The sequence below is a fragment of the Lontra canadensis genome, unplaced genomic scaffold (genome assembly GCF_010015895.1).
Source record: "Lontra canadensis isolate GAN:19392208 unplaced genomic scaffold, GSC_riverotter_1.0 scaffold657, whole genome shotgun sequence".
In the NCBI taxonomy this organism is placed as follows: Eukaryota; Metazoa; Chordata; class Mammalia; order Carnivora; family Mustelidae; genus Lontra; species Lontra canadensis.
In genome coordinates this window covers 25,683-39,919 of record NW_022631641.1, presented here as the reverse complement: position 1 = coordinate 39,919, position 14,237 = coordinate 25,683, and the positions used below count along the sequence as shown (strand labels likewise).

Sequence of the window (14,237 nt, the reverse complement as noted above, 5' to 3'; positions counted from 1 at the left end):
GGGGGGGCGGCTGACTCTTCCAGGGCTGGCCCAGAGATGTGGAGGAAGGCTGTGTGTGGGATGCAGTGGGTGGCTCCAGGAAGCTGCTCATCTCATGTTGACATTCTGTGGGGATGGCACAGGGAAAGGAGGTGTCGACATTTTCACAGGTCCCTACATTTTGTGGCTCAGCTAAGTTCAGAAAGTGAAAGAACCCAAACACAGTGGGAGGAGAAGGGATGTCATAGGACCTGCCCTACCAACCGCCACCATGGATGACAGGTCTTCCCCTGGGGATGCTCCCCTAAGATCCTCCTGTCCCAACTCAACTGTCCAGCTCCTGACCTTTAGGACTTGGGAACTGAGGAGGAAGAATGGCATTTGGGGCAGAAGTGATGAAGGAGGCTGCCACTCGCTGTGCTGTCAGACAGGGCAGGGCTGCGGGAGCTGGGCAGGGCTGCTTGCCAGAACATGGTGAGGAGGGAGACCGACTCATCCAGCATGTGCTGCAGGGCCTGGGCGCTGCTCCCAAGTTCATGGATACCTTTTCTGCCCAGCATCTAGGAGAAGGGGGAGATTGCCTTGGGCACCAGACTGAGAGATCATTCTCTTCTCCCTGCTCCAGCTCCCCCAGCACAGGGCTCAGGTTTCCCTCATGAGTGAGGCACAGGCATGGGCCTGCTGGAACCTGTGAAACCGTTTTTAAACCTGGAAGCCCTATATCTCCACTTCAACAGTGACCTCCAACTTGTAAGAATCACTAGATTCTGACTTCTCTCATACTCTCTCTAAGCTCTTAGTCCTGCTCCATGCTCTTGGGTCTAAGGTCCCTGATTTTTGCTTTGGCACCCCCATGCGTATCTCTAAATCATACCTTCTGCTTCAACTGGGCTGAATCATTTGTAGCTCCAAGGACTATGATGCCATTCCCTTTACCTGGAATGCTATCCTCCACCACCCAGGGAAGCTGTGTATCTCACCAGTGGTTCCTCTAGGAGCCTGTGACTTTCCTTGCCTGGCCCAAGGACCCCTTCTGTGTTTGCACCCTCCCAACTCAGAGGATGGCTTCCGACACTGAGCCCAGACCCCCTGTTGTCCTTATTTACTTGGATATGTGGCCTTCTCTCTGGGCTGGAGGCTCTTGCAGACAGGGCTGTCCCTGCATATCCATGCACCCCTAGTGCCTCAAACAGCACAGCAGCTGGTACCTGGTCTCTGAACAGGGAAGCTCTCTGAGAAGGTGCACTGCCCACTTCCCTGCCCTGCTCAGTCTGCCCAGAGAAATCCCATGGCTGCCAGGCTTCGCCCCTTCCACAACATGTGGCCCATGCGGATACAAATCCTGAATTTCCAGCCACCTGATTAAGTGCTTTTACTCTGCCGATGGATCACCATGTGCCAGGGTGACTGGACCAGATAATAAGTGAGCAAAGGGTGCTCAGTAGAGCATGACACATAAGCCAATACTCAGCAAATCCCCTACAGATGAGAATAACAATTCTCTTCTGACTCTTCTGTGTTTCTGAGAGGAAACGTCAGTCAGGGCAGAGTGTATAGTGAAAACAGGAGATGGAGAAGAAAAGCCCAGCTGGGTGTAAGCAGAAGATGTAGACTCAGCTATGGGAGATATGCAGTGGGAGAAGGAGCCAAGATCAGAAAGAAAAAGCACACAAGGAAAAGGAGCACTTAATACCTACAGTGTGATTGATTACCTCTGTGCCCTGAGTTTCAAGGCCAGGGAAGGTGCAGGCTGATCTCACAAGATCTGCTATCTTTTTGACCAGCAGTTTGCCCTCCCCTATCTGCTGTCTTAGGGCGCTGTAGTCATCAATGTGGCCAATGACATGGTGGCCATGCTTACTGGCAAAGGAGCCATCAATAGCTTCACCCTCCAGCTTGGGAGGATTCTTCATCACTGGAGAAGCATCCAAATCCAGCTCTGAAAAACAAGAACAGAACAACATAGAATCCACAGTGATAAGCATATCCTCAGTCCACTTCATTCTAAAATAGACATCAAGGAGTGAAAGAGGCCAGGAATAGGAAAGGCACTCTGGAAAAAGTACAAGCCAGGTGTGAAGTCCATAGATTTCTGGGTTCTATTTTTTGTTTGTTTTTAATTTTTTATTTCTTTTCAGCATAACAGTATTTATTGTTTTTGACCCACACCCAGTGCTGCATGCAATCCGTGCCCTCTAAAATACCCATTGCCTGGTTCCCCCAACCTCCCACCCCCCACCACTTCAAAACCCTCAGATTGTTTTTCAGAGTCCATAGTCTCTCATGGTTCACCTCCCCTTCCAATTTCCCTCAACTCCCTTCTCCTCTCCATCTCCCCTTGTCCTCCATGTTATTTGTTATGCTCCACAAATAAGTGAAACCATATGATAATTGACTCTCTCTGCTTGACTTATCTCACTCAGCATAATCTCTTCCAGTCCAGGTTCTATGTTTTTATGATCTTTCTTACATCATCTCGTAATGATCAAATTGCCAGGAGGCAAAATTTTATCCTTACTGACAAATGAAATATCCAGGACAAATATTATTTTAATACATTTTTTTTTAATTTTAAATTTCCAGTTAAGAAGACACAGACAAACTAAGGGTTCTGGAAGGGAGGGGAGTGAGGGGTTGGGAAGGGCCTGGTGGTGGGTATTAAGGAAAGCACATATTGCATGGAGCACTGGGTGTGGTGCATAAACAATTGAATCTTGGAGCACTGAAAAAATAAAATAATAAAATAAGGTAAATAAAAAATAAACCCACTTTTCAAAAGAAGACACAGATAAAGAAATTAAGCCGGACACAGAGGGCACTTTCAAGGATGGAGAGATCACCACACTGTGAAGCAAAACAGAGCAATAGGAAAACTACAGGAGGAAGAATAATGGCAAAACAGGGGGCCACAGAAGGTGCAATGAGTAGGGCTAAAGACTTTGGGACCCAAGAAGAAAAATCTCTACATTCAGGTAATGTGCCCATTAGTAACCAAAGGCTACTTGTATTGGTAATTCTCCATTATCAATCCCTGAATCCTTCCGTTGCCATATTTACCATTTGTCCTCTTGAAAATGGTGGTGCTGAGCCAGGAGCAGCAGCAGAAAGGCTAGGGAATGTGAGCGCTGGAGAGTTCATGCCAACATCTCGGACTGGAGGGGAAGCAATGGAGTCTAGGGTGTAAAGACAACAATTTTCGGGAACCCTGGAACCACCACTAACCAAACCCACGCAACAGCCTAGTCATCACTAGCAGATACCTAAGGCAGCATGGATTGTCCTCATTACACCCCAACCATGACGATAAGCAACAGCAAACAAATCCCTTAGTTTGGAACAAGAACATGTCCCTTTAATGGAAGTGAGCTCCATGAGAAGCAACTTCTGGTTTGAAAGATTATTAGGTGCATTTTTCTAGCCTGCGTTTTGAATATAATTATGTATGCAATTTTTAATACACTGCCTTGTAACTAAACCTATGATGTGGAGAACAAAGGCAAAAGGAAATGTACATAAAGTTAAATTTCCTTATAACCTGTAGTCCATTGACAAACACTTGAGGCAGGCAGAATAAGACATTACAGGAACCCCAACTGTCTTAAACTTAATGACCTACTAGAGGGAAAAACAGTCTTAGCTTGACAAAAGCCTGGCCTCCAGGATCTCATGGGTCTCCTTTAGCATATTAAAGTCCTTTTGGAAACTTCCCTTTGCCTGTAGCTCCCCCAGTTCCAAAGTATATAATCAATGGCTCCTCACAACCCCAGTGCCACTCTTTCTGCCCACTGGTCCTGTCCCTGTGCTATCATAAAAACAACTTTTTGCACAGAAAATGTCTCAAGAATTCTTTCTTGAGCTCTGAACCCCAATATTTCCACATCAAATATGTGTAGTATATGTGTCAAAAATACTGAATCAAAGTATGAATGGACTTGTGGGCAATTAAATTAGCATTCCAATCACCATTCTGATGAGTTAGTGATGGGAAAAAATGTAGCAGGATGAGAAGGGTAGAGACAGAAGGCGTGACAGGTTTGAGACACCCTCCTGGAGACCAGGCAGCAATTCTACAGTGGAAGAATTGGAAAATATCAGAGAAGGCAGGAAGTCCTGCTCAGGAGGTGGCCTAGAACCAGCCCTCCAGCTCAGGCCATTGTGGTGGGTAAGGAGCAGTCACAGTGTCAGAGTCACTGGGGCTGAGTCCTAGCTGGGGTCGTGGAGACGCAGTGACGGAGGAAAGCTGGCCATGAGGGCAGAGCGAGGAGTTATAACTGAACACTACAACCATCATGGCTCCCCAGGGAGAGCCAGCCATCCACCCTATTGTGGCTGAGCAGTTACTATGGGACACCATTCACATGACACTTTCTCATCTAATGGCCACAACACAGGATCTTGGAAGTGTCACCTTCATTTGACAAGTCAGTGCCTAATTAGTGAAAATCTAGCAGGACTGGGGGGAAAAACTAAGGATTAACATGCCCCAAGAAGAGCAGGCAGGAACGTGTCTGAAAGCTCATCATTAGAGAATCCTGAGCAGAAATGGCTCCTACTGAAATAAAATTGAAAATAGGGTCCTGGAGGTGAGAGAAGATGGTTAATTAAAAAAAGAAAAGAATAAGTTGAAATGAGTGTGTCAATATGGAGGGGGGACAGTACTAACATTCAGACTGAAGCTAGGCGAAGGGGGCTGGATGAAGGACATTGAGAAGAGAGGGAGAGAGCAGGCAAGGCAGTATCTGGAAGGGCAGATGAGGAGGGGAGGGGGAGGGGATGACAGCCACTGGGAATAAAGGGAGCTATCATCCCCCCGCTTTCCACAACCAGCATTGCCTTCGGAACAGGAATGATTTCCACTCAGCTGAGCTCCCCTCAAATCAGGGAATGGGAATCTGGAAGGCAAGCGATACCGAGACAGAGGCTGGGAGGGGGAAGGATGTGAGGAGGAAGGCCAGCAGCTGGAAATAAAAACATCCAGTTCGAATCCTGGGTCGGGTCTTAGCTGGTTAATATCTCAATCCTGAAGTTTTCCCAGGTTGAAATACGAAGGTAAAACCTCCCTTACCTCAGATGAAACAGTTTGGAAAATTGTTTGAAAACTCGTAGTAAATTTTAAAGCACTCCACAAATACAAGGAATAGATATTAACTCACAAGCTATTAACTGTTGAGTGATGCTTACCATGTCAGGCACTTGAAAATTATTGCACTTAAGGCTTAATTACCATATAACCATATAACATGCATATGATTGTCCATAAGATACATATAATTATTATCCTCACCCTGAAAATGAGGAAAGTAAGGCTTCAGTACCTGGGGACTTCAAACACGTTGCCCAAGGCAAGCAACCTGTACCCGCAAATTCAGAATCTGGGGCCCAAGCCAGCTGGGACCCTCAATCCCACCCTCTCACCCAAGGTTGGAGATTGAAATGCCTCTGATTTCACCTGGACCTTAAGGAGTGTGGAAGAGGGAGGATCCCTTCCACCACAGACATCCTGGCCACTGCCCCACTGCTCACGGGCTTCATGGTCCCCCTGCTTCCTACCCTGGAAGAGTGGTTGCTTGTTTCCAGGGTCCTCCTGGTGGGCAAGGAGATGCTAAGGCTGGTTTTGCTCCCCCCTGCCATCCAACTGCTGCTCCAGCTGCAATCTCAGACAGCTGTTCACCTGGATGCTTTGCTCTAGCAGCCCTTGCAAAGCTCAGATCTCTGCTACCAGGTGGCTCAGCTCACTGCTCAAAGGGACCTGGAGACAGGCATCCCAGGTGGGAGCTGAAAGAAGAGAGAGAGAAGGGGTCTGGTGGCTCAGATCCAAGCTTTTCCAAGCATTTGTCAGAACGCTTCTCCGGGGCATTCCTTTCTGCTTGGGACCTCACTGTCCTCTCAGGGCCCCAGGCAACACATTTGGGATGGAGCTGCCTCTCTTGGGGCCAATTCCATGTTAAAACCTGTTAAACCCGTAGGGCCTGCCTGGGCCTACTTAGCCATAGTGACTCCATGTTGCCCAGGTAGCCATTTTGTTGTTTAATAAATGCCTCAGCAGTTACCAATACCAGTTCCGGGTAACCGTTGTTAAAACATGTACCTAAAACAAGGCCATTTTGCTGTTTAATAAACACCTCAGCAGTTACTAGTATTGGTTTCAGGTAACTGTTACTAAAACACACAGGTAGGAGACATCCAATCAGCCAAAGCCACATACTTAGAGGTCTGCAGTTGTGCCCTACAAAAACTAGCCTGTAAGACCAAGGGGAGTTGCTCTCTTTGGAGGCGGCCCTGGCCAGTAAGTCTGACTTCTAATGCTTGGCGTAGAATAAAGCTTTACATAACTTTCACTTTGTCTGAGCCTCATTCCCCTGGCCGGTTAGTCTAACTTCTAATACTTGGCATAGAATAAGGCTTTGCATAACTTTCACTTTTTTAAAAATTATTTTTATTTCAGTGTAACAGTATTCATTGTTTTTGCACCACACCCAGTGCTCCATGCAATACATCCCCTTTCCAATACCCACCACCTGGTTTCCCCAACCTCCCACCCCCTGCCCCTTCAGACCCCTCAGATTGTTTTTCAAAGTCCATAGTCTCTCATGGTTCACCTCCCCTTCCAATTTCCCTCAACTCCCTTCTCCTCTCGAACTCCCCTTGTCCTCCATGCTATTAGTTATGATCCACAAATAAGTGAAACCATATGATAATTGACTCTCTCTGCTTGACTTATTTCCCTCAGCATAATCTCTTCCAGTCCCGACCATGTTGCTACAAAAGTTAGGTATTCATCTTTTCTGACAGAGGCATAATACTCCATAGTATAACTTCCACTTTGTCTCAGTCTCATTCCTTTGATAACGGACCCAACACCTCCTTTTTCCTGCATGGGTCTCCGCACTCACTGAGCGAGATACCACACACCGGAACTGCCTCAAGGCTCACGTGACCCACCTGCATCTGGAGAGCCTTCCATGAGCAGGTGGGGTCAAAGCCTATTATTATTTGACTTCCACAGTCACCCTAGTCCTACAGACCAGAGAGCAGGGTCTTCAGAGATTGAGCAGTTCAGCACTGGGCTAGAGAAGTCCTGGGGATTCGGGAGGAGGAAAGCTGATGCTTCCATGCTCAGGAATCACAGCAGAAAGGAGGAGGAGGTCACCAGGGAGAGGAGAGGAGGCACCAGGCCTTTGGCAGCATGGAGGAATGGGAGTCTCTGCTAGAAGCCAGGGGTTACAACTCACCGAACTATTCTACTTCGCCATGGTTTTTTTTTTTTTTTAATCTCTATTTGCTACCACAGTCTGTTTCTTTGTACTATGGATGAAAACAGCTAATAAATATTCTACAAAACCACTTATCTTATCTGAAAGCTTGAAGCCAAATATATTTCAAAAAGTAGAATTTGTTTTGGTGTTTAGGAAGGCCATAGGATCTGTAAGCCATCTCTCATGTAGCCCATACACCAGGTTGCCTCTGGGCCACAGGCCTTTAGGCAAATACATTCAAATTTCTGTGACGAGCCGGGTGAACATTACCACTGAGTGGGGTTAAGTCAAGTCTGTGAATACCATTTTGGTCAGTTCAGACAGGTTTTGTGACCAAATGAGTATATGAAAGAGCTATCACAAGAATTCATGGTTCTCATGGGATTGCAGAATTATGGATAAGAAACTATGGGTCTTCAGAGGTAGGAGCTTTGCAATGACTCCTAAAACAACTATAAGAAAGGAGAGGCATGAAATAGGGTGAAGTCAGGATGAAGGGATATTTTTTCCTCTGACATATAAAAACAAAATTGAAAGGAAAAAAAAAACATACTGAATTTACAAATGAAAAACTGCTCCCAAGAAGTTAGTAGAGAAAGGCTTCTCCAAGTTGTTACTACAAGTTATAAAGGATAAGAGTTTACTATGAGATATTTTCTGGATATACCCCATATTTTCTATTTTTACTCATTTGCATTATGTTTTTATAATCACCATAGTATCCAAATACTGCTATAGCATCTTATAAGGAGGCTGGAGGTCATGAGGCAGTCCTCACGGAGCACCTGCAGTCTATGGTTAGTATCTACCAACCCCAAAGCTCCATGAAGCTCCTTCCTATCTTTCTTTCCCTATATCCAAATTCTCACGAAGTTTTGCTTCTTTCTAAAAATGTTGTCTTCTATCCATTCCTCTTCATCTTCCCAACGGCACCTTAGATCAGACTCTCCTCATGTAAATACCCCATAACCACACCCATTCAGTGGGTTTCCCTGATTGAGTGTCTCCCGACACCAGTGTGTCCCACTAGTCTGAGAGTTCTGTTCCCATCAAGTATCTGTTTTGTTTGGAAAAACGTACTCATTTTCCATGGCCCACTCTGTAGAATGTAAACTTTCATGGTACTTCATAGCCCCTCTGTATACCAGCAGCCTTCTCAACTGACTGGACTTCTCACACTCCCTGATACAAAGCTCTCCCAAGGGGAAGGCTGGACCTGATGCTTCCAGGAGTGCACAGAAGCTATTCTCTCAGCCTGCGGTGCCCCTGATATTTCTTCAAGTTCTGGTTCACCTTCTCATCAGCAAGTTAGGAAATCCAATCAGGTTTTATGAAAATTCAAATTTGGCTGAATATTGAAAATTCTGTATTGCTTAAGGAATTTTAAAACAGATAATTAAAAAAAGTAAATTTGAAAGGCTTAGACATACCATCCAAAGCAAGAGCTATTTCTATGGGATCCTTGACAAGTCATTCCTTTCGATTTAAAGGGGCTTGGATGGGAGCCTTATTCCTTCACAAACTAGCAATTCCATCACTCGAAATCTCTAGTGGTCAGGAAGGCATAAGAATGATCTAAGTCCAAATTCTACTGCCCTTTATCCTTTGATGACCCTTGTTCAGACCTCTAAAGGGATGCCAAACACAACAGCTCTTTTTCACCTGATAGTTCTTCAAATACTTAAAACCAGTTCTCATCTCCCTGTGATCTTGTCCAGGCCGAAAATTATTTAGTTTCTCCAACAGTTCAAGATTTCTGGTCACCTGACATGGTGGCTCCTGTCTTCACTTTGCTCCCTGGTTTGCCAAAGTCCCTTTTACAAGATGGTGTCCCACAATCTAACAATATTTCTGATAAGGTCTCTCACCCTACTGTGGTCTCAGGTTGAATTGGTTTTTGTAGCAACCTTTGCCTGCAAGTTCCTTGTCTCAGCCGGTTTCTAAGTAACTCCCTATTCTCAAGTCCATGAATGGCTAGAGAGCCAGGCCTCCTGATCCTGTACCTTTATCACTGATATTTTTAATCAAGCTCAGGGTTTCTTTTTTATCTTTTCTAAATTTATTTCATTTTTTTAAAGATTTTATTGATTTATTTGACAGAGATCACAAGCAGGCAGAGAGGCAGGCAGAGAGAGAGGCAGAAGCAGGCTCTCCCCTGAGCAGAGAACCTGATGTGGGTTTGATGCCAGGACCCTGACATCATGACTTGAGCTGAAGGCAGAGCCTTCACCCCCTGAGCCACCCAGGTGCCCCAATCTTTTCTAAATTTCATCATATTGACATCAGTACTCTGTTCCAGCCTGGTTGGAGTTATTAACTTAATGTTTATAATACATTATTTCCCCATTTGAACAACAATGGGGAAATAGAAGAAGATTCTCCAACACTAGATCAGTATTTTAGCAGATGGCAAAATGTCCTCAATAAAACAGTTTAAAATTTAAATTCAGGCTTGGAATTTAGATCCTAACAGAGGTATTTCTGTAAATGTGCATCTTTTAACTTTCTCCCTGGGGAATGAGTCAGGGTAGGAGCAGGGCACCCACCTTACTGGCTGCATGGGGACAATATGTATTACCCACAATATTCAAGAGCTTCTCACATTATGGTGCCATCAGAACAGTTCTTTGAATTTTTTTTTAATCACTGTATAACCTATATTTTGCTCAACTTTTCTTTGGCCACCTAGGCAGGCAGAGTTGGACTCTTGTCCAACTACTTTTAAGGATGTCTCAGCTGGATCTTGCACATGTCACCAACCTCTGGGCTTTGCACATGAGAGAACCACTTTGTTCTTACTGGGAGCCCCAGACCTGGCTGAGGCAGAACTCTAGTTTTCCAGAGCTCTACAACTCCCAAGGTAAGGACACCAGAATCCTAAGCAAGAGCAGGGAGCTCACCGGGGAGGGGAGAGGGAGAACACATAACTTTCAGCCCTTTCTTGGAATTGCCATAAAGCACCTCATAGATCTGTAGCTCTGATTGGAGGGACTGGAACAGCTGCTGTTTCTCCTCACACTGCTGCTGCAGGAGGGCAAGCGTGTGCTGCAGCCTGCATGGGGGAGGCAAGGGCCCGCTGAGTGCCTGGCACCCCTCAGCCCCTCCAGGCCACCTGCTGTCAGCCAACCACATCACAGGGCTTTAGCCTTAGATGTCAACCATGGGTCGTGAAGACCATTACTTTTACTTCACAAATGTGGAAACAGAGGCTATGAGAGGTGAAGTAACTTTGCTTAATGTCATGCCATTAGCTACATTAGTTGGGAGCAGAAACGCAAGCTCTGTATTCTTCCTGCCCCTATGGTGCTCTCTTCCTGGTGATAGGCAGTCATAGGGTTTGTGTCGGGGATGTGCATGATGGCTGGTGGGGATGCCTCCTACATTACAGTGAGACCAATATCCTTAAACTAATGGGAAGGATGAGAACATTTTTTTCTCCAGGATCTGATACGTTGACCACCCCCTTTTTTTTAAAGGTTGATCTGAGAGAGACAGAGATCACTTGCCTGCAAGCGGTAGGAGGAGCAGAAGAGGAGGGAAAGAAACCCAAGCAGACTCCAAGTTGAGCACCAAACCCAGTGCAGGGTTCATTCTCATGACCCGGAGATCATGACCTGACCCAAAATCAACAGCCGGACACTTAACCAACTGAGCCACCCAGGTGCCCCTGATATGCTGAACCTTCGAAAATAGGATTTTACTCTCCCAACTTTGAAGTGAAAAGGCATTCTCAGAGAATTCCTTCCTTCTGCTCGAATTCATCCATTAATCAGGAATAGCAGAGGGGAAACTGAAGGCCCTAAAAGGCTCCAATACCTATCTTGTCAATACCCCCATTAAATCTAAAAACAGGGCCTCCTTCCTTCTTATTGGGCTCCCCCTTACCTGGAGTCTTTCTCCTGGAGGGACACACATTCCTCCTGTAAATGCAAGATCTCCTGTTGCTTCTCCAAGTCTTCCAGAAGCTGCTGCCGTTCCCCCTTTTGGCACTCCAGCTCTATCTCCAGCTCTTGAAGCCAGGATCTCAAGGACAGCAGGGCCTCCCTCAGACATTCCGTTTCCTGGGAGTGCTCTGGGGAGCAGAATACAGGACAGCTTACATTGTGGGGGCAGATGCTGGCTGGACAAGGAGCCCAAGCTCCTCCATCTTGACACGCAGAATACAGGACAGCTTACACTGTGGGGGCAGACGCTGGCTGGACAAGGAGCCCAAGCTCCTCCATCTTGACATGCAGAACTAAGGCAACGGGAATGCAAGCTGATGCTGCAGCTGCTCAGAAAAGCAGAGGGTGTCAGCTCACTACATCCACATGCCCTGGGGAATGTGGAGCCTCCATCTTTGCAATGTCCTTGATCATCTGCTTTCATAAGGTCTACCCTGCTATTAGAGAAAATGCTGTGGTTTCTTTTTTTTCCTTCTTTCCTTCCTTCCTTCTTTCCTTCATTCCTTCTTCCCTTCCTTCCTTCCTTCCTTCCTCCCTTTTCTTTGAGAATTTATTTATTTATCTGAGAGAGAGAGACAGAGCAGGAGCAGCAGGGAGGAAGCAGAGGGAGAGGGAGAAGCAGACTCCTCTCCCTGCTGAGCAGGGGGCTCCAATCCCAGGACCCTGGGATCATGATCTGAGCCAAAGGCAGGTGTTTAACCAACTGAGCCACCCAGGTGCCACAAAAGCTGTGTTTTCTTTCTTTCTTTTTTTCCCCCAAAGATTCTATTTATTTGACAGACAGAGATCACAAGGAGGCAGAGAGGCAGGCAGAGAGAAAGGGGGAAGCAGGCTCCCCGCTGAGCAGAAAGCAGGGGATCATGACCTGAGCCAAAGGCAGAGGTCTTAACCCACTGAGCCACCCAGGTGCCCCAAACACTGTGGTTTCTAATGGTCACTATTTTCTAAGTTCACACACCCTCTGTGTGATAATCCCTTCTTTAATTTTGCCAAAGAGCAACATCAAGACTTCTTGTCTACAGTTTTTCAAATATATTATATTCATCAATTTGAAAATGGGGACATCTGTCCTTTTCTGGGCTTGTGGAATCTCAATAATCTGCATGATTCCCCAGAGACTAAGGACAGAGGCTCTGAGAACCAGGCTGCAGGAGCTGTCAGTCTACCAGGGGGAGGTCCCTGGGCATGGCCCACCATGCTTGTCCACATCTTAGTTACTTCTCCCCACTGAGGTCTGTGCTAGCCTGTCCCAGCATGCAATGGTGGTTTAGCAGTTATATCTTCTCTCTTCTCTGTGACTCCCTCATCTCTCCCTCACATCTTCCTGCTCCAAAGAGGCAGATTTAGAAACATCACTTATTGTCTCTTCCTGTTCCACAACATTCTTTCATTCTGGGCTTAATCCTTTAGGAAAGTATTAGTCTTTCATGGCTATTCAATAAATATTTGCAGATAAATATAATTTTTATTGACCATATACTGATTTGATCAAGTCAATTGACACTAAGGTCAGCTGCCCCTAGGTCACAGAGGAAATGATGCCCCCTTCCCTTGGATGCCCATCGAATAGTGTTGGAAACGCTCTGGAGGATATCTGGCTGGTGCTTCCAGGCAGAGTCCTGAGGATTACTGAGCAGAGAGGAGCCCAGAGTGGGTGAGGGAGGGGAAGTAGTGAGGAGACAGGGATGGCAGCTCAGTACCAGGAGAGACACATGAGGCTGCAGTAAAGTCTGGACAGGGAGAATGGACACCTAACTGGTATCCAGTTCATAACTAGTGACTGAGTATCTGAGTATCTGTGGGTTGCACAGAGGTGGTGGGTTTGCTAGGGCTATCTTTGTCCCTAGAACCTCAGAGCATGAGGGCCCACGGTTGGGACCTCTCAGGAAATAGCCCCTTCTAGACTGAGAACCGCATGGGACTTTGGATTGGTGGATCTGGTTAGCTGTTATCTCCACCTTCTTCTCTTGGCTTCAAAAGGTGTTTGGTGTGGCCAGGAGGAAAGGGACCAGGAAGGAGTGCAGTGTATGGCTTTTACCACCCACCTCTAGAAACATGACTCAGCTGAGCCTGAAGGCTCTGGTTTTCTTCCTTAAGGACTCTGTTCTCATTGTAGAGCTGAGGTGTGGGTTCCAGGCTGGGGCTGTAGAAATTGGAGGTAGATCCTGTCCCAGAAATTGTAAGCAGACACGTTACACATTAGGGTAACAGATGCTTTCCAGAAACTACCCATTCTGTCCTTCCAGAAATACTGTCCCAACCCAGCAGGATTGCCTGGGTCCCCAAGGCCTGGACCCCAAGCCTGTTGAGCCAAATGTCTGGTTTCTGCGTGGGTCCCACCATGTCCCCTAGCTGCAACTGTTCCAGAGGCTCTTGTCCCGCAGGAGTCCCCCTTGGGGCTGGGGGCAGGACAAGGGCATGTAGAAGGAATGGCCTCCAAGGGACCCCAGCCCGAGAGGAGAGTGTTGGAGGAATGGCCGCCTTGTGAGTGGCTGCGGGAGGGCACCCACTGAGCGGGCTCCACCAGGTGCCAATCCCATTACAAGGCAGAAAGGTCAGCGGGCACATATATGAGCAGACTAAGGACGGGGTGGGAAGTCAGATTTCCTGCAGACATGCCTCGTTAGCTCTGCCAGGAGGAAAGTTCTCTCTTAGCTCTAAGTGAGGATAAGAGCACCTGCCCCCCGCCTGCCTTGCTGGACTGTTTGGAAGGAGCAAGTAGAGGAAAGCCCAGCACATGCTTTGGAAAGCATAAAGCCCAGCCTCCAGAGGCTCCCCGGTTGTGGCAGCGTGGGTGGCTCTGGGCCTCTCCTACCACTCCCACGGGCTGCACAGCTGAGCTGGTGTTCAAGCTGCTCCCACAGCCAGTCGTTGATGCAGATGGACTCCTCCAGGCACTGGTGCAGGTTCCGGATCTCTCTGAGATGTTCCTCCAGCAGGTCAGCCCTTGTAGCCATCCCATCAGGACGGGGCAGAGATGAGGAATCCTGGTCACCAGGGGGGCCCAGGTGGAAGTGGGGCATGGCCAGTCGCTCCTCAGCAGGATCCCTAAACACCC

The 14,237-nt window shown here is 47.1% G+C and overlaps 1 pseudogene; it reads right to left on the bottom strand.

The window, feature by feature from the left end:
* Positions 1–395: 395 nt before the first annotated feature.
* LOC116863178 overlaps positions 396–14,237 on the bottom strand; it is a 35,031-nt pseudogene continuing 21,189 nt past the window's right edge.